This window comes from Cygnus olor, chromosome 26 (assembly GCF_009769625.2).
Source record: "Cygnus olor isolate bCygOlo1 chromosome 26, bCygOlo1.pri.v2, whole genome shotgun sequence".
In the NCBI taxonomy this organism is placed as follows: Eukaryota; Metazoa; Chordata; class Aves; order Anseriformes; family Anatidae; genus Cygnus; species Cygnus olor.
This window is the reverse complement of record NC_049194.1, coordinates 2,609,485-2,630,339: the sequence shown is the minus strand read 5'-3', so window position 1 is coordinate 2,630,339 and position 20,855 is coordinate 2,609,485. Positions and strand designations below refer to the sequence as shown.

Genomic DNA, 20,855 nt, shown 5'->3' with positions numbered 1-20,855 from the left:
ATATATAAATAAATACATATGTTGCAAACTTTTGCGTTTTCCCATTCAAAAGCTGTCTCCAGCTCAACACGTAAAGGCAGACCAGCCTTGCTGCTGTTTATCTCTTTCTCCATAGGCAGCTGCTCCCTCTCTAACCTGACAGCGCTGCTACATGAGGCAGTATTCCAGGGCTGAGGGTTTTCAATTTATCTGCACAAAGCACTTGTGCTTAAGCTGGAAAGCACGGGAACGTGAGCAGCGCCTGGCCCTGGCAGCGCCTTGCCGCCAGCCAGCCCGCGCAGGGCAGTGGTGCGGGGCTCGCTGCTCTCCGTGTTTTTCTTTCGGCTTTTTTTTCTTCTTCCTTTTGGGTAAACTAGAGCCAAGAGCTTAAAAGAAAAAAAATAAATAGAAAAACAACAAGCTTGTGGAGGGCAGTGTGCTACTGGTAAATGTATTTCCTCCTTTCTTTCAGTGAATTTTGCTCTAATATTCCCAATTCCCAGACACGGCATAAACCTCCTCCTTCTATACTTCTTTCCCCAGGGTAGAAGCATCCTGCAAAGATGTCAGTGCTCGGAGAACACCAAAATAATTCAGAGGACGAGGGGAGAGTCGTCCCCTTCTGTGGCCATGCCCATGCTCACCCCTGAGCAGCCCTGCCTGGTGCTGATGGGACATGTATGTGCTGCGGAGGGGACAGGGGGACAGGGCTGTGTCCTAGCCTGGGCAATCCACACAAACCCTGGGGTCACTCCAAGCCACGTCAGAGCTGGGGACTGCCTGACGTGGAGGGGAAATCCTTGCACTTTGTGCTTTTCGGGTGCCTAGATGGCTCCCAGCCCTTCCAAGCTTCTCCCTACAGGAGCATCCCAGTGTCTCAGTTCCTCCATCAAGGACTGAGGTTTCCTGGGCACCACAAACCGGCCTCCGTGCATGCAAGTGTACTGGGCTTACGTGGCCAAGGTTTGGTAAGAGGGACTGCAGGGGGGCTGTGGTGGAGTTTAGCTGCCCATCAGCATGAAACCACCACAGCAAGTTTGGGATGAGTGGGATTTGAACATTGAAACGTGGGTGAAACATTCCCCAGGGCTCTTCGATGAGGGGGTTATGGTTCAGCAGAACAAAATTTGATGAATTTGGAGAAAATCTCTTTGGAAGCAATATTTTTTTTACTGTTTTTCTGGGTGCACAGCTCTCAGCGGCAGAAATAATAGATAGCAAGTAAAATACCAGTTGAAAGGCACCATTGCGGGTAACAGGAGCACATGCTACCTTGCGTGTTTTCTTTCAAAGAACAAAATCAAGATGTAAGGAACCAGCGATGGGGATGAAGCGGGCACTTAGCAGGCTATGATTAATCTGCAGCCTGCTTAATCGGCCTCAGGATAACTGAGAGTTGTCTCTGGATAATTGAGATCAATGGAGTTTCATTAGAGACTGCTTTAAAGAGCACCCGGCTTCAAATGCTGAGCGAAGCAGGAGGGAATCAGGGGAGCGAGGATGGAGCCCAGGAGCAGTGGGAGGATGCTGAGCAGCGACAGGGAACTGGCCCTTGTGCTGACACGCAGGAGGTCTGCGGTGGCTGGTCTAAGACTGGGACTTGTGGCTTTTCTTGATACTTGGGAACGGTGATTTTTTTTTTTTGCAGAACGTGTGCTAAAGCTGTAATTCTTCCCAGTGCTGAGTGGTTGGTGCAATACAGATATGATGAGCATGTACTGTGAGTCCCGTGGGCAGACGATACAGGATTTGGGTGAATCTGCAGAGCCTCCTGCAAGCAGGAGCAAGTCAGTTGATGCAGCCTTTGGTTGGGCTGCTGTGTCCCCAGAGCACTGGCTTTAGGGCTTGCCTGGTTTGCCTGCAGTTACCCCAGATAGGAACACCCAAACTGCATCCCAGTTTGGCAGGTGCCATATCTCCAGGTTCTGCCCACGCCCCTGGAAAGAGGCTGGGTCAGGCATTCCTGTGAAGGGTTTGGATCCCCCCTGCCTAAACCGTGTGAAGAGAGAAAACGCTTCTGGTTTTTGTCCCTCCATGCTAATGAGGTCAGGGAAACAGGGTTGTTAATTCCAGAGTGTATGGGAGGAAGCTTTTAGCCGTTGGTTTCTATCCAAGCCCTGGCACAAGAATCAAATACCCAGAATACAAGACCCCAGAAAGAGAGAAAAGTGTCATTTCAGATCAGGGAAAATCCAGGCACTGCTAGACACGAACAAAAGGCGATTTGGCAGCTGCTGGCTGAGCAGGCTAGCTCTTTCTTCTTGTCCCCAGCGGCTATGGAAACTGCCGCTGTTTGTCCGCCCTCCCAAGGAAGGTGGGAACGGCGGGCATGCCGTCCTCCCCCAGGACAAGCTGTGGCAAAGCAACGGAGCAGGACGAAGACCTCCAGCCACACGTGCCAAGTGCTCCCTTGTCCTCCTAACTCTGGGCGACCGCAAAAGGTGCTCCCAGCCCGCGGTGCTGAGGCTCCCTGGGCAGCTCATCTTCCTTCCCATCACTATAGCGACTAAACCAGAGATTTAAATCTGTTTTTTTAACATACCGTCTTCAGCCTCGTTTGGCTTTGGGTCATTGTTATATTTTTTAAACCCCAAAGCCCTTTGCAACCTGGTTGTCACAATCTCACCTAGCAAGGACTTTCTTTATGCAAATCCCTTGACTTCAGAAGCTCCGGACTGAGAAAAGGAAAACCAAGTTACCGTAAGACTTGAGCTGCCAGGCCCAGCAACAGGCATGAGAAGTCCAAGGTTTACAGATTAAATATCAGAGAAGCTATCGTGGTTCCAGGGTGGCTCCAGATGAGGGTGCTCAAGACAAGCGGTGTTTGCAGCAGGGACACTCGGTGGGAGGAATTGCTCTCTGATCAGCAAAGCAAGGAGCAGCTTGGGGCCATCCCTTCTCTTGCCCTGTGTCGGGTGAGTTATGAGAGACTCCTACAAGCCCCTACATAAGCCCTTACTCCAACGAAAGTCGTTTTTCAGATCTTTTGAGTGGTTTGCAAAGGTTAATGAATAAGGAATCAATTAATGGTCTCCTAGCCTTGCACTTTCTCTTTTCATTTAAAGGGTTCCCTTTTTGAAGATTAGTTTAATGTTAGGAATAATCTGGTTTTGCTGAGAGCTAATTAAATGTGGCACCATCTCTCCTTGCCCTGCTCTTGCTCCTTAGAAAAGCTCTGGCTTGCAGCAGGAGTCAAAAAAGGTTTGCCGTGGTCTGGGGGCTCACTTGACTCCCTGCCCTCTCCCTCGGCTCCGGCTTCAGGAGCTGGGAGCAGGTTTCTTTCCTGTCTCAGATGTCTCCAGACCAAGCCCCTCCAAAGAGAGACCGAGCATCTTTTCCCAAAGCCGAATGCAGGCCACAAATGAAACCAAAAAGTGTGGGAGAAATTAAGGGCTGTAACCGCTGCTTGGATCCACCTGTCCTAATTCTGGTAGGGGACAACTGGGTTCGATCCCATTGCAGTGCCTGACACGACCCCGGCAGTCACGGCTCACTTGGGATTTGCTTGCACCAGCATTTTAAATTCCCACATCCCCTTAGTTTAGACACTGCTTTATCAGAACATCTCCCCATTAAAGAGATCCTCATCTCCTCACGATCATCCATGGACTACATCCATTTGCCCAGATCAAAGCCCTCCAAACACACAGGCAACCACCCATTGAGTTCAGCACACGCTGGATGAGTTTTTCATCAGTCTGGCCCGTTTCAAACACTCAGCTCACATTAGCAGCAGTAACAGTACCAGCCCCTGAAAACTCAAGAGTTCAACCTGGTGGCAGTATTTAATCAAGAATGTGCTTTTATCTCCCTTACCGCATTGGAAACCCATCACACCTGGTCAGAGAGCCTTTGGTTCATGCTCCTCGGCCGAGATTTCGCTCTGATTTATTACAGCAGCTTCCCCTATTACCAAAGCCTTGGAACAGAAACACCCATCAAAGGTTTAAGAGCCTAAATGGGTGTTAATTAGCCCAGCAGGGAAGGCAGAGTTTCAATGAGGTTTATCTTTAAACTACTATTAAGTTTGACAATGTAAAGAGATAAATTTGGTACTTAATTCAAGCCTTGCCTAATCAAATAGATTATGGTTGTTACCCATATCTAAAATGTAAATAATCTTTAACTTCACTGGGGGTTGTTTTACAGAACCGGATTGTATTGACACTCATGACAAAGCCCTGCTGTCCTCTCTCTCACCCCCACTGCACAGCATCCACCACCGAATCCTAAACCCGTTCTGCTTGAAAGGGATTAGGAAGGGGGTGGATGGGTGGGAGCAGAGGGGGAAGGCAGTGCCCAGTGCCAGTCGTGTTTTGGTGCTCGTCTGTGGGGCGCAAATAAAATGCCAGCAGGGACAGCAGGGGCTGGTGCAGGTGGTGTTCCCCTGAGCACCGATGGCTTGTTTTGTGCTGGATGCTTTGTGTCTGTCTGAGGTGCATGGAGCGTTTTGCCTTTTGCCAGGTCTTGTATCAATCCTGATGTTTAAAACATGTGGTCTCGGGCTCTAACAAAGCTTTTGGAAAGGCGGAAAGCATCTGTTAGTGGGGAAAATTGCTTCCAAATAGCCTGAGCTGGTTTAGAAGGGACCTTCCCGACCTTCATCCTGCCCCGTAGGAGGGATCCTGGGCCACGTCTCCACAGAGGAGCTTGACCCCAGTTGTCCCTGGACAAAAATGTCCCAAGCCCTGGTTCCACCAGGCTCCAGCCAAGCACCATCTGCATTGGAAACATGCAGTCATTTGGCTTCAGTGGGGCAGCGCTCAGGGTATTGGGCCAATTTAAAGAAAAAAATAAATAAATAAAGGTTCAGGGAAAAGAAAAAGAGAAGGAGAAGAAAAAGCAGCTGTCAGACAAACCTTTCCGAAGACCTCCTTTCCATCTCAAAACTCTGCTTAAAGGCCACGTCCCTGTCTAACCAGCAAGGAAATTCTCAGCGTGAGCATTGTGCTAGGGAGGAAAAAAACACATTTCTGAAGCTTGCTTTTCTTTTCCTTTTTATCCTCTTTCCCCCCCCCCTCATGTTAATCTAATCACTTTGCCCAGGAAAGGAGAAAAACGGGCAGATGGGATTTTACATGCAGCAGGATTTTCACTGCGACTTTTAGGTATTTACAATACCTCAAGGAATAATGCAAAACCATCTAGATTATGGACTTAGAAACCAGCCTGTGCACGCTGTGTGTGCGTGCACGTGTATGGGCACTGAGCTATTAGCCACACACATGGAAAAAGAGCGCACAACAAATTTATCTTTACAACTCTTAAATTATCTTTCAGTTGACACTTATTAACCTCCTGCCAAATTCATTATCTACGTGAATAAAACCTGAGCTATCAAACAGAAATGGCTTGCAAGGCTGCTGCCCATGCTCAGGGAAAATTTGATTGCGACCAGGCAAGCTGAAACAAGGCTTTTTAAAATTATTTTATTTTATTTCCCTCTAAAAAGCCAAATCCTGGACCTTGCAGAAAGGGGCTCCCAGCACGATGCATGCGGGGAGTGCGACCAGCCGTATTATCATACAGAGAGCTGTGAAATCGAGGCAGAGGAAATATATTCTGCTGTGATTTAGGGTTTTATGTCTTGGAGCGAGGAGTGCTTCTCCCCCTTCCTGGCTGTTTTGGTTGCTGCATGTTTCCTGGGGCCAGCACATGACATTCAGAGACCGGGAGCGGAGGGGGATTTTGCTCACTAACGAGGAGGACAATTTGGGTCTGGGATTTGCAGCTTTGGGGAAGAGGGAATATCTGTTAGTTTCTAAATATCTGTTCATTTATCAATGGAAATAAGCATTTCCTTTGGCCAAATAGCACAGCCTCGAGGATTTCACTCTTGGGTCTGGACTAGCATTTTCCACCTTGCTCAGACTTAGGGGAAAAAACATTACAGACATTTCAATACAGTTCCCACTGCGGGCACAACAAGCATTCATGCTTATAAAGACCAAGAGACAGAGGCTGTCTGAAGGGAAGCAGGGATCTGCATACCCCACCCTGCTGGAGAGGAAAAATCCCCCCACTCAGCAGCTGCTTGTTGAGCTCTGGCATTTGATGGCTTCAAATTAATCGAATAAACAAGGCACCTCTGCGCAAAGAGCAATTAGAGGCAGCCGAGCCCTGCTCCTTTCCCCAGCTGCCTCTGTGACAGGTTAAAAACTCTTCCCAGCATCAAGGCATCCCCAGCAGCTTTTGGAGGCTGCTAAGTGAGGCTCAGGGCTGACAGCCAGGGTGAGCTTTCCCCTGGTAAGGCAGTGGCCAATTAACCTGATGAAGAGGAGGGAGACAGAGCAGACAGGGCTTCTGCAGGGGCAGGTGAGGCCTTTCAAATGAGGGAGAGGAACAGGCAGAGAGAAAGAAGCAGAGAATTTTGGGGTCCCCAAAGCTCTGTTTTGTCTGGGTGGGGTGTTTGCAGGGTCCTTTTCCCCTGATATCTCTATGGAGAGCAGGATGTGGCACTGCTGTCCTTGGGGTTCCTATCCTTGGGTATCCAAGCAGTGTTCTCTCCCCAGGATGTACATGAGTATCCCAGCTGCAATTTCCAGATCAGTGATCCTGTGGCCGCTTGAAAACATCCCTGCGTATGTGAGATCAGTGTTCATGCTCCCATTTTGCAGGGGCTTGCACATGATGGATGGAGCAGCTGTCTGCACCAGCAGTGGCCTAGATGCATGTAGAGGGGACACGGGCTGTCTGCAGGGAGAAAAGGAGCTCTAGTGGAAGGAGGAAAGTGCTCTAGTGTTTGCAGGGCTGACCAGACCAATAGCTATATACAAGCTCCTTGCAGCTGGTCTATGTACAAGCTGCATTTGCACCCCATCTACACGACTGACTGCATCCCCAAGTGCCATCTGGCATGTGCGAGCCATGCAGAAAATGTGTTTTTATCTGGGAACTGAAAATGCTGTGCATTTTGTGTGAGGTCACTTAATTAAGTGATCCTAGAGACGGGAGGAAGAAGTCAGCCTGCTGCTGAATCCCTGTATTTTTTTTTCTTTTTTGAGTTAGGAAAACTTGCTTGGAGCCTCTGCAAAGCCAGAAGAAAATCAACCCCCTTCTCAAGCAAGCAGCTCTCAGGCTGAGCCAGGGCTTTGTGGATTTCTCCTTGTTAGGCTCAAAATTACTTCCTTCATTTTCCCCGTCACTCCTGGAGTTGTCTCAAGCCCCAGGGCTGCAGGCAGGCACAGGGCTAATCCTTCCCGAGCTCTGCTGTCTGGTGGACTTCAGGGCCACGCGATACGCTCTGGTGCTCGGGCAGAATGAGGCACCGTCCATCACGTCCACTTGAGACAGCTGTCAGCAAAGCTAATCATCTGCTGCCCGAGCGATGTTCCCCTGACCTCTGCTTGCCTCTGGGAGAGGCTTGGTCCTTCTTCGGTGCCACCGAAGGGGATGGAGACAATTGCTGAGAGCGGCGAGAGCCCGGTGGGAGGACAGGAGCTGGGTGGCCACCCAAGCAGCTGGCAGGAGCACAGCTTGATGCTGATGGGCCTCCAGGCAGTGTGGGGATCAGGGAATCCACCGGTGGGGTCAGCTCATGCCCAGGCACAGAGGCCAGCAGAGATTTGTGTCTGCAGGAGCAGTAATCGCAACCAATGTCATTTTAAGATGCGAAGGACAATACTGTGCTCCCCTCCAAGGCTGGGAGCACCATAAATAACAGGGCAAAGCTGTCCCCTGCCATCCGAGAAACCCATAGATGGAAGTCCCAGCTGTTTCCATCTCCGAAAGTCTCAGCGAAGAGCTGCCTGTCATGTCATCATGTGTCAGTGTGGCCACGCAGGGTGCTCCCCAAGACATCTTCCCTCTGCTGAAGCCTTGGGGACTGTGCCCAGCTGAGCCACGAGCACCTCGTGTCCTCCTGTCCCCCCACAAAGCACTTCTGCATGGTCAGTCATGGTGGCCTCCCATTTTATTGGGACACGCAGAGGAAACCAGTGACTCTGGCCCTTCAGGGGATGCTGCAGGACACCCAGGAGCTGGGAAGTGCTTGGGACCATCAGCACTGTCCCGAGGAGCCCAGCAGTGCCAGGAAGGTGGCATGAGACGGGGACACCCTTAGGAACCACTTCTGTTTAAACCAGTGGGGTGGGCACTTGCTGATCCCTGCTCTGCCTTCCCAGGGAAGCACCCCTGCATCCAAGCAAGCGGAGGAGTGATCTGCCCTGAGCTGAACTCCCTGCTGGAGACAGATGAGAGATTGCAGCGTGTTTAATTCATGGCCCTGCGTTTCTATTTCTGGTTGCTCTCAGGCCTCCCTGTACCAGGGAGGCACCTCTCAGGCACCATTTCCCTTCTCCTTTGCGTGCTTCTCTGCTAGCAGCGTGTGCCAAGCCAGCCGTGTTGGTTGGCTTTGGGGTGATGTGGGACCAAAGAGACACAGGAGTCCTGCTGGAAGGGGGCACCCGGAGGCAGAGGGGCTGCAGCTCTGGGCAGGGCTGCCTGGCCCCACTGCAGAGCTCTGAACACCTCTCTGCATGTTCATCCTGGTGGTGCTCACTGCAGGGCTCTGATTCCATTTTTAAAGGCAGGGAAACTGAGGCTGAGATGTGTCAAGGTCACGCAGGAGCCTACGTTTAAGTTCAGGTTCCCCTGAGTGTGAGATAAGGCTGGGGGTGAGCTTTGGGGTTAGGGCCAATCCTGCCTTCAGCCTGGGCTTGACCACGCAGGGCTTGCAGTGCAGTAAGAAAATTGCCCTTTCCACATCCTTTCCTCCCCAGCCAACTCGCCACTCACCAGATTATTCTCGACAGAGCAACCTGGGCAAGGGCAGGTAATCCACGGCTCCAGGTGGGCTGCTGCATCACTGACCTCTGGCACTGCAGCCTCTCCTGCTTCTGCAGGAATTTACTGGGCCAAAGCAAGCTGCAAGATATATATATATATATATATATATATATATATATATTATTTTTTCCCTCTCTCTCTTTCTCTGTCTCCTGCAAGCTGCTCGAGAGCAAAGTCATTGGCATAGCATAAATAGGGAGCACACTGGGCGTCCGCCGGCTAAGCTGAATCCCCCTCCACCCCCTGCTGTTTCCAATTTGTAGCCCATATTTTAATTCCCTGCCCCACTGTTCCCTTCCTGCTCTCGTAAAAGAGACCGTCCCACCCGAGCAGAGGCTGGCAAAGCAGCTGCCATTTGCAGCTAGATAATGATGAAGATACTTTGGTTCTCGTTGGGGTTCCAACCGCAGGAGCCTGGTGCTGCTGGCACCAAAGGACAAAGTTGCTTCTTCCGCTTTTATCCTTTTTTTTTTTTCCTCCCTCCTTTAACTGCAGGATTCTTTTTATTTTTTTATTTTTTTGTGTATAAACTTTGAACGCTGTCCTCCTAGGGATGGAGGAAGGGAAACACTTCCAGAGTAGAAGCTGTACCAGAATTGCTCGTAAAGCATCCTTGTGCCTCCTGGGGAGTGCTGAGCAAGGGCAGACCCAGGGCTGATTTAAGACTGGCAGAGTGCTGTTGTGTCCTTCCTCCCCACCATGTGATATGGGTTCGTGGCGAGAGGCAAGCCTCATTTCGCTCGGTTTTGAAATGCTTGGTGGATTGTTTTTTTTCAGGCAGAAATCTGTAAGGGGAGAGAGGGAAGGAAGCACAAGCAAAAATGGCCGGGTGGTGGGACCATGAGGCTGAGGCCCTCCAGCTCCCTCCACTTTGGTTCTGCTGTGCTCCAGGATCTAGATCCCCCACACCACAGCTGTACCACGCTGCTCCCCCTGGATGTGGGGGGCAAAGGATGGGGGAATCATTAAACATGGTGAATCATTAAACATGGTGAACATTAAAAGACCACTAAGGAAGAGGAGAACTTCCCATAGCTCCTGGAGAAGCAAGATATCTCCTTTTGCCTCTGTGGTCCACAGAAGGCAGCTGGTCCTGTGAATGTTTGGCTGAGGGGAGAGAAAAACGTGGCGCTCAGCTTCCCACAGCTTTACTCTGCCCTATAGCAGGGGAAGCAAGAAACAAAAAGCAAAGGGGTCTGGCCAGGGTGACTCAACAGATACTGGCAGACAATAGATGAATATTTTCCTGGTTCCCGTCTCAGCTCCTCTAGACTATCCTTGCCACAGACAGATGGACAGGCAGCAATGGACACCCTCTCTTTTTCTTTCTTCTTCTGCTGGCTCATGAGTAAATTCAATAAAACAGTGGGAGATTTGTTAGGATTAAGGTCAAATAAAAAGCGAAAAGGTGATTGGATTTGTTTTATGATTGATTATAGAAAGTGCAGATATTTATTAACAGCCAGCAGGATAACTGTCAAAATGATTCTATATCAACAACAAAAAAAAGCACACCAGAAGATGAGTCAAACGTTTTCAGCGTTGTGGGAACAAGATTAAACCAAATACAATTGGTGCAGCAAATAAAGATGCCAATGTTAACAGCTGCTATATAATTTCAACTGGTCAATCTAATCTGAATTTATTTATATATATGTATATGAATGTATATATGCATACTTTTTTTTTTTTTTTCTCTTTTTAAGGAGCCTCTGCCAATTGTAAATGCTGTCAGTGCCATGGATCAGCAGTTGAGTCATCTTGTCTGTTTTACAGCATCTGATCCATGCCAAAGAGAGGGAGCAATGGGGAGGCCACGGTGTCATGAGGAGGATGCCATGGGGGCCGAGGGACCCGCTCCTGCCTTGGATGCTGCCACGTCACCTTGGTCCAAGGGCTTTCCTGCTCCTCGACTCAGTTTTTCTATCTTTAATCTCTTTGCTTCTAAAGCAGTGCTGTTCTGAAATAGCACTGGGAGAGCCCAGGGAGCCTTGGGTCATGCTACCTCCTGCATCCACAGTGGCCTGTCCCCATGGCCTGTCCCCAGCCACTGCCACCCTAGAGCGATTTTTCCTCTGCCAGACCCAGAAACGCACATCCGTGGTGGCACAGGATGGCCACACAAGGTGCTGAGCCTGCTGTGCTGAGGACCACCCTGCCCTCCCTCCTCTAGGCTATTCTTATCCTCTTCCATCCGTCTGCAAGTGGCTTTCTATTAGTACTGAGCCATTAAAATTCAAGGTCAGATTTGATTCTATATTGATCATTACCAGGCAAATTAAAGACATCTTTCTTCTCTTCTTCTTGTGTTACAGTGCCAAGAGGCATCCCGCTGTTTGCTTTTACAGGCTGCTGCTGCTGCCCCAGCGTCTCCTTGGATGGGAGCTGCTCCAAGCACGGAGGTTTCATGTTTCCTGTTAAAGAAAGATGCTCCAGGTTTAAAAAAAAAAAAAAAAAAAAAAAAAAAAAAAGTAATTGTAGCTTGGAAGGCTGCTGGTTAAGAGAAGAAATGAGGCACAGCTGAAGTCCAGACTTACTGCTTGCATCCCTATCAGAAAGGATCAGGGCATGGTCCGGACCATTACAACTCTGTCCTGTACAATGTGTTTGGCTCTTCCAAAGCACAGTGCAGAAATCTTGAGAATGAGTTTTTACTTTGTTTCCTACCAACTCGGCCTAAAATGCAGGGATAACCCCCTTTTTCTTCCCCATGGCTCAGCACCTGCAGATCTCAACTCCTGGTTAATGCAGATCTCAGCTCTGAGCATCATTATTTGCAGGACTGGTGCACACCAAAGCCAAGCTTGCAGCTGGGATCTGCTACACCAGGTTGTGGAGACACGGAGCAAGAAATTGTTCCCTGGCCTGACTTAAGTCCAGACCACTGTCTTGAAGAGCCTCAGCTCTGCAGCTCTATCAGCCTGTCCTCGCCGCATGCCTTCACCGCCTGTCACTGCTTTTGAAGCTCCCTTTTCCCTGAGCTGAGATCTGGCTGACTGATGCTGTTTTGACCCTGCAGGGTGGAGGGGCTCCTGGTGCCACTGTGAGATTAGAAGAGAAAGTCTCTGACAAGTCCTTTCCTAAAGCATCAGGACAGCACCTCCCAAATTGTTTCTGTTTATACTTCACCAGTGACTCATACGTTGATATTCTGTCCTGTAGGTTACTTTAAAAACAGGAATAATTACACTGCTAATTATCATTTGAATTATTCATTTTGTCCCCTTCTTCCTTTCTCCTGGAAGAAGGAGATGCATTGTCAGTTGTGGCTGTCTTTGTACAACATGATTAGATGTTCTGTGCACAGTGATGGGAGAGATCTCATCAAAATCTGCTTCCAAAAATGGAACCAGGATGAGGAGTTTCACAGGTTTCAACAAGTTAAAAACCTCTCCCCTTCAGACATATAAATATGCACCCACATATGCACATGAACGCACACACAGCTGGGTGCTCATACACCCCTTAACCAAGCACGAAAACACATCCATCCCCACCATAACAATAAAACCTTTTCCTCGGCTGACAGACAGAGCAGCCTCTAATGAGATTGTGAGCGTGTGGCACATGTGTTTGTGTGTGTTTTCCTAATTATCTCTTTTCAAATAAGATTAAACATCCTTCGAAGCTGGACATCTTTCCAATAGGTGAATGTTTGAACTCCAGGGCTGCTAGTAACATGAAAAATTCTCCCTGTCGCAGACAGACAAACAAATTGTTTTGTTGGTGGTGGTGTTTTGTTTTGTTTTGTTTTTCCTTAGGAGAAACGTTGCAGTGAAATTACTATTCTGATGTTGCTAGAAACCAAGTTGAGGGGAGCCCAGCTCTCTTCTCATTGCAGCTGAGGCAAATCAGGACTAAGTCCAAAAATGCTCTTGATATGAAGGTGGTGTGAAGCTGCTTTGAACGGTGACTTTGGCGTGTGATCCTTGTTATCAGAGGGAAGGTCTCAGGGTCAGGGCCCTGCTTTATGGATACTACCGCTTGGGCTTATGTTGGAGTTGTTCAGTGGGACAGTCTGGGTAACCTCCGACTCAAGAGGCTTCTGAAAGCTGCTGACCTGGGGGACATAAGCTGAGGAGAAATCCTTTATCACTCTTCCTTTCCATTCTCTAAGCAATTGGTCACTGGAGGTGGGCAAAGCAGCCCTGAGCCATGACCCCTCGCTATCTCTCTTTGCTCTGCAAGCTCTTTCAGAACAGCAGTCCTTGTCCAACAGCCCAGCTGTGGTCCACCCCCCCCCCCCAACAACCCAAATGCCCTTGTGGGGCTGCCACGGAGCAGGGCTGGGGCTACGCCTGCTGGCTTGGCTCATCCATCACTTCCTTCTGCCCTGCGTGTGCAGTAATCTCTTCTTCCCTTCCTGCAGAGAAGGCAGCGCTACCATGAATGAGGATGTGTTTGTGCAGGGGAGGAATGTGCATCAGCAGCCACAGCAAAGATTCCCCATTCACTTCACACCTCCTTTCCAAGCATTACCTGAATATATCCATTAACTTGAACAGGCTTGTTCCTTTATCAAGGATTCCTTAAGAAGATCTCGGCTGACTGGAAAGCTGCGCGTGTGCTTCAGACAATATGTCTGCACTCCACAGTTTTATTTGTTTAACAGGTCTGATAACAGCTCTGCCTATTGCACCAAGAGCCGCCCCACTCAGGCAACAGGTTTGTTCCTTTATCATGCATCAATCTAAACTGATTCCTCCCTGGAGACTCAAGAAAGAAGGTGCACAGTCAAGTTATTCTTTTAAACGCTTTCTGTTGATATCATATTGTTGTTTTGCTGTATTTAAATCACAGGAAAAAAGACACGGTCTCTCTCTATGCCATTATCTTTTGCTGAGACAAAGTCTGAGGAATGTGTCAGGGAAAGGATTTATCAAAGCCAACAATCCAATAGTTTTATTTCCTTCTTGTCAGACACAGGGCCCTTATTCAGCTCTTTTACAGGAACCCTGGATTTGCCAGGCTGGATCAAACCCAATCTCTGTCTCCAACAGCAGCCAGTGTTGCTGGCTTCCATGGTAGCACACGAATCCCCTGCAGCAGGAGTGCTGCTGGTAACCCAGCCAGGCAGCAGGCTTCCTTCCCACCACCCGGGAAGACGTGGGTGATGTGTTGGAGCAACGAGGTTTATCTCCGTTCTATAGATTTTAATGCCCACTGATCTGGTGCCCTCACCTCTTGCTATTATTTACTCTGGAGAAAAGCAAATAAAACCCTGCAAGTTGAGCTGAGGCCACTAATGCAGTTTGCGCAAATACTGCACTGGTGTAAATGATGCTGCAGGATGGCCATCAGGCTCACAAGGGCGTGGGTTTGCTCTTTCCCATTATGACCACTGAATATTTTAACTACTGACATGTATGGCCAATTGTTAATTGTTTTAATCTTTAAGCTGGTTTAAGCCCCCTTGTGTTTCCCCCCCCACCAGCAGCTCCCTGCCTTCGGCTTCCCTGCACTGACCTAACGCCCACACTGAGTGCCCAAACAAACGCCAGGGAGGCTGAACCACCACAATACAACTTGCCAAAGGGGCTGATCCTGGCTCAGCCAAACCTGAAAGCGGGGAGAGGAGGAGAAAACGGGGACCCACTCAAAATGAGACAGCTGTGGAGGGAAATGGGTGCAGGGACAGAGAGAGAAGAGGAGTGAGATCGCTAAACAGATGGCTGGGGGAAGAGCCAGTGAAAGAGAAGAGAAGCAGACAGATGGAGGACAGAGAGGAGTGGGGTGAGTGACATAAGCAATTCTCTGCACTTGTTCATATTTAATCAAGAATTTGCTGCTGCTGCTATTTGCATTTTGGCATTATTTGCTTAACAGCAGCATCTTAGCAGGCACTGCCAGAGGCCAGGGCCCCAGGAGCAGTGCAGATGCTCAGGGAGCTGGGCTGGCCTCTAAGGGTTGCAGCCCCAGTGGCCGGGCCACAGCTGGAACCAGGGTCAGGCAGGCAGACGAGAGGCCCACACCCAACACTGAACACAAAACCAAAGCAGCTGGACCCATACAGCATGTTAGGATGAAATGGGCTAACAGCACACCTCCCTCAACCCAAACAGCCCCTCTGAGGGGAAAATAGCTGCTCCCTGGGTGGAGGGCGGGAGCAGTTTGGGGTAGGTACGGCATGAGAACTTAGAGCTCTTTGGCTCTGACAACTAAAAGTGGGCAGAGGGCCTTTCCGTCTTCTGGTACCCTGCCTCACTCCTCTGCCAGTCACAGGTGGGGTGGCTGAGCCTCTCCACGAGGGCTGGCTTCCCAGGCAGCCTCAGGGCAGGGGGCAGGCTCCTTCTAGCAGAGACAGGGTTGGGGAGAAGCTGCTAGGCCTTGGTTTGGGACAGAACCAGAGCAAAGGTCCAGCAGTGGGGTGTTCTCTGGGGTAGCCTCTTCCCTGCAGCTCTTCTGAATGTTTCGTGTGCCGCTACGTCTCGCGGTGCAGCATTGCCCTCAGGTCAGTGAAGTGTTTTGTGGAAGGAGCAGTAGGTAAACTGAGGCACGGGGTGGTTACTCTGAGGTACCTCTGATCACACAAGGGAGCCATAAATCAGTCTGAGAATGGGGCCTGGGAATCAAGATGACTGGCTCATGCTGTGTGGGGACTTGGGGCCTGAGAGAGCAGTACTCACGGCAGAAAACTTTTTTTTTTTTTTTGCACTCTTACCTATCATGCCTTGCTTTTTTTTCTTTCCTTCCTACAGCAAGAGATTCTTATTCTCAGATAGAAGTTCCAGCTTTTTCAGAGTCTCCCACAATGCATAATGTCTTGTGACTTTGACATATCTTTAGCTGACGATGTCTTAGACCAGTTCTAGGAGGAATAATAAGAGTAATCATTAATATTTGTCAGGTCTAACCCAGCCTTATATCCTGTGGGATCGTAAAGCCTGTTAGCAGAGAACAGGGCTAATTCTGCTCATCACTGCCACCTGCGTCCTGCTCCTACAGGGAGGGTTTTAAATTTGCTTCATAAGCCTCCAGGTAAAAATAGCAAAACAGCCATAACTGCTATAGTATTTTCCACTGCAAGTGAGAAACTGAGGCACAAGATAGGTAACTTGCCTCTAAGTAAATCAGTGGTAAGATACAACAATTACCAATCTAGTTTTGCATCTTACTGGAGGAGTGAAGAAGTTAATGGTGTCCACAATATATTAAAAGTGGAAAGAAAAAACAGGGAGCAGGTAGTCTGAGGAACTAAGGATGGAAGATGGGCTTTCTGAAATGAAGCTCACGCACAGTTGTTGATTTTATTTTATTTTTTTTTTTTTTTTTGCATAACAGTAAGTTGAAATGGCCCTTTTAAAATGTTTTAAAGCAATTCTCTAATTTCTGGGTGACTGAAAGACAAAGGCAAGTGAAAACCTCTCTAGTTTTCTCTTGCTCTGATTTTTTTTAATTGTAATTATGAAACTGTCCCATTATCATATTGTGATGTGGAACCTTTCAAGTAATGAGAAATTCAAGTGAAGTCTTGATTACCTCCCCTGAGAACAAAATGTGATGGGGAGGACAGAGGAGGGGGGAGGGGGATTCAGACAAGTTTTATAATAATAAAATAAAGAAAAAATTAATCATGGATCCATTAGTGTTAATACAAATGCTTTATGACTCACCTCAATCATTTTACATTATTTAATAACAGAAAGTCATTATTTCCTGGGAGAATTAGGATAAAACCTATTGGGGAGTTTTGTGTGTCTTTTGTGGTTTTTTTTGTTTTTTTTTTAAAGTAACGAGGTAACTAAAAATCAGGTATTAGCTGTAGTTAGCACAGGACAAGGTGTTGGGGGGTATGTTTTAACCCCTCACAGCTGTTACCTTTCTTGAGCTTAGTGCACTGCAGGTGCCTGGGGAGGACAGTACCTGATGGGCTGTGAAGGTGATTGCTTCAGGTGCTGGAAGAGAGGGGCACGATGGTGCCCAGGGGAGCAGGAGAACGTCTGGAATGGCTCACTGGCTAAGTCCTGCAGCAGCTACACCCATCACTTGGTTTTAGCTGTGCCTTGGGGTGGTGTGCTAGCTCTGCAGAAGCAGGTACGGGTTCAGTCACTGTTACCTGTGCTGTTGTAGTTGCTAGATGGCCAGTGGGAGGCCTGGGGGTAAGGGGGGACACAGGCTGGCTCTGCAGTCCAGGTGCCAAGGCACCTCTGCCAGGCATGGGCTTTTGCCTCCAAATTTACTTAGTCTCTTTGTAAGCTGACCTCACGTGTCCCCTACACTTCAATTTTTTCTTCCTTTCTCCTTGTTTCCAGAGATAGTGCTACGCTCATTAACATTGGTAACTCCTTTGGAAGTGGCTTTTAAAACCTGCAGTTGGCCTCCAGGCCAGCATTATGAAAGGGTTGGGTACTTTTGTGGAAAAGGCATCCCTAGAACAAAGTAAGATGCCTTGTCCCTGACCAGGTGAATAGTTCCTAACTGTACCACTAAAGGAGTACAGGGAAGTCTTTATCGAAGGTTGGCCAAGGGATCCTCCACTAATGTCAGTGGCACAGTGTGAGCTGGCATCGTTGCTCTGGGGAAATAGATGGGTGGAAAAACGGAGGAGCCATTTGTGCCCAGGCTGGTTTTTCATAGGAAGTGAGTCCAGTCCTGCAAGTGGCCCCTCCTGTACACAAAGCCTGTCTGAGTTTTTTTTTTTTTTAAAAAAAGGGGGGGCGGGGGGGAGAGGACATGACCAAGGGCATCTCCCAGCATGGGAAGTGGAGCAGCGCAAGGATGCTGTCTCTACTGATTCAGCTTTTCAGGTTGTAGGAGCTTGTGCTCCTAAACTGCAGAAGCTAATGGGAATCATGCTTGTGCTTGCTGGAAGGCAGGTTTTAAAGCTGAAGGTTACATGCTACCTGCACGTAACCCAGTGCATTGCAAGGTAAAGGGATTACATGCAGCTTAATCTGGAACTCTGGCTCTGTGAGCAATTAAACTCCAGCGATTCAGCAGCTATGAAAGTTCATGCTGAGAGTGTTACATTCCTCGTGTTACCCTCTTGCCTCCTGTCAGTGAATAGGAACGTGAACGTTAGCTGCAGTTGATGCCAGCCTTGGTGGAAATTTGCTGAATGGGAAGATGTCAAAGTCGTGTTTTGACAGAACTGCTGAAGGGAGCCTGTTGGGGGGGGCCGTTGGGAGAAGGGTACTCGGATAAACCCCTCCTTAGCGGTTCAACTGTTGGCCCTCTGTCTTAGAGAGAGGACTCAGCTGACTGATGTGTGAGGGTGGGTGCTCAGCTGGCATGATTGGCTCCATCTGATCCAGCACTCCCCTCTTCTGTGCCTCAGTTTCCCCATTTGTAAAAAGGGGGTCATTAGCTTGAGACAGATGTACTTTTATATAAAATCTTATACGACCTGATTAGAAAGCACTGCTTCTCAAAAACATTCTTGCATTTGAAAAGCAGGTTGAAATAAAAACATTTTCTGTGGAAAACTGCTAAAACAGAATTTCAGTCTCACGCAGAATCCCCTGTGAGTGGCTTGCTGGCTCAGAATGACCTTGCTGTTGAAACTGAAGCTGTTTATATGATGAGCATCTCCCTGTCCCCCCAGGTGCTGCTGTCATAAGGTCCCGGTCATTTTGTGTACTCAGGACAAGAACCAGCGTCTACCTGGCAATGCTCACAGACAACAGGCAGAGGAATTATTCCTCTTTCCTCATTGTGAGGAGCTGAAGGACAGAGGCAAAGGCAATTTTCAGGGGAGCCCCATTCTGTACCAGGGCCAGTGAAGGCACTGACTTCTGTGTGACTCAGTCCAGTATTTTAAACCCCCGAAAATCCTTTCCGTCTAGGGAAAGACCAGCTGCTTAATCCAGCCGTGGGAAACATGACATGTAACTGTATCGGTGAGAGCTGGGGGCCTTGGGGAAAGCTCCTGCCAGACCGAGGGCATCCTGAGGACACCTTTGATGGTGTCTGTTTACCTGCACACTGTAATTGCTCAAGCTATTTGCTACACGAGGAGTCAAGAAAGTGACAGAGGCAAACAGGACACCCAATTTTCTGCGGAAAGTTAACTTTTCCAATTGCAGTTGAAAGCTTGGTTCTTTTGACCTAATTTCCCACTCCAAGGGTTAACTGCTCTCTGCGGTACGGCAGGCCCTCCAGTGAGTGCAGCCAGACAATGCCATTTAAGTGAATGTTCCTAGCCTACAGAAGTCCTGGAGATAGCTCCATCTTGCTCACAGTAGGTGTTACATTAGCTGCTCAAACCGTATTCCAGTAAATTAGAGCTGGGCTGATTTAGACAATCACTGGGTCATTCTTTCCTCCAATTCCCAGTCTCACACAGAGATAACAGCAGCTGGGGGAAAGCAGGGAGGTGGACGAATAGCAGTTTGCTTGCTTATTAGGGGTTAGATGCAGTCTTGAGTCTGTGATTTGCAGAACACAACTGATACCAGCAACAAAAGCCTCAAAGTTAAATGATGCAGTATTTGTTTCAGGTCTAATAAAGACGCTTAAACAAACGCCGGGCACTTTCTTCTTCAGAGGCAAGCCACTGTATTAAAATGCCTTTATTAACCAGAACAAAACCTATGGTGAGCAGTAATTTTGGGGTGAAAGCTGGTCACTGCACAGCTGGTCTTTTGCATATGGGAAAGCATGGTCAGAGCCCCAGACTGGGTGTCAGGCCACCTAGTTGGTGGTGTGTGCTGGATGACTGGAGACAGTTGGATATCTATTTGTATCCTCTAGCTATCATAAACCTTTTGAAGCGTGTTTGTACCTTACCTAGTGCAAGAGGAACCTGATTTTAGTTTGGCTTGTGAGTACAACAATGAAATACTGTTATTGCAGTGAGTAGCCTGACCTGCTTGCTAGCGAGTAAGTGAGAAACCTTACAACCCTTCTGAGGTCCTTTTATATGATTTGGTGTGCTTTCAGTCAGAAATGTGTACTGCTTGTACTGTTTTCTTCAGGAACTGGGTAAGTGGATATCAGATGTTGTAGTAAGGAGTTCTGCAAGTGTTGGGAGGCCTTTTTTTTGGCCCAGTTTAAGCCTCCAGCCCAGCAAAATATTAAGCAAGTGCATAAATACAAGAATCTGCCTCAGTGTTTGTGACTGAACCGACTGCTTGATGCTGAGGTGCCGCAGTGCAGAATAAGGAGAGGGGCTGCTGCTGCTGCTCCCCAAGGCAGCCAAGCCATGACCTCTTTTTCCTCACATTATAATGTCCCTGGCAATGTGAAATGCAGCACAAATGCTTTGAAGAGGAGTGACTGCAGGTGTGCAACAGCTTCAAGGGATTAAGAAGTGGGAGGAAGCAACAGAAGACAGGAGCCAAGGTGATGTGCAAGTGTCTGTAATTTAAAGGGGAAAAGAGTGTTTGTTTAGCTCCAGAGGATGGGTTGCTGCTTACCTTGATGTTTTCAGCTCTGGTGAGAAATACTGTATTTCTGAAGGTGTGTCCAAGGCAAGGAGCTGCTCCTAAGCTTCAGCATACAAATAGAAAGGGCACCGCAGAGAGAGAATTATTTATCTATCTATTCCCATTGCTCCCTTTAAAACTCACTGTAATGATGTTGCTATGACCCAGGCCTCTAATATTATGTGCCTCAGGTAAGGCAGATTGATATATAAATACCTGAGTTTATTACAGTTGAAAGACCTTTTTGAAAACTCAGGGGGAGGGAGAAATTGTGGGATCTAATCTACCGTCCCTGAGGGAGCAAATTAGCCCACGGGGAGTGCTAAATGATACGGAGGCATTTGGATGCGGAAGGAAGAGTGCATCATTTATGAAGTGGGTCAGCTCCATCCTGGGGGGGGGACTGAGGCTAAGTGGGATTTGCCACTGAAGCCCTGGTTCTCAGCATGTTGCCTTCTCAGGACTGTATGGATTCTCCTTAAATCTTGGTTGTATTTATGTAGTCCTGGGCTGGGCTGCAGCCTGCAGTCCTCTGTGCTCTGACGTTGAGCGTTGAGTGCTGTGTGAGGTTAGACTCACCTGAACACAAGACTTTGGGACCAGGTAATCAAAGAGCAATAGGGATTGTGTATCACATTCCCAGAATCAGATTAAGGTTTTTCTGGAATCATGTTAAAAACCCCTCACTTCTCTACCTGCCTGTTCCCGGGGCATTTCCAAGTG

At 48.5% G+C, this 20,855-nt stretch overlaps 1 long non-coding RNA gene across 2 annotated transcripts in view; it reads left to right on the top strand.

Moving 5' to 3' along the window:
• The first annotated feature begins 13,698 nt into the window (after positions 1-13,698).
• LOC121060055 overlaps positions 13,699-20,855 on the top strand; it is a 31,589-nt gene continuing 24,432 nt past the window's right edge. Inside the window, exon 1 of one of the 2 annotated variants that reach the window (XR_005814731.1) lies at positions 13,699-14,499. This is a non-coding gene — a long non-coding RNA (uncharacterized LOC121060055). Of the gene's footprint in view, positions 14,500-14,660; positions 14,883-20,855 lie in introns of those variants that run through there. The other variant, XR_005814732.1, reaches the window with a different exon arrangement.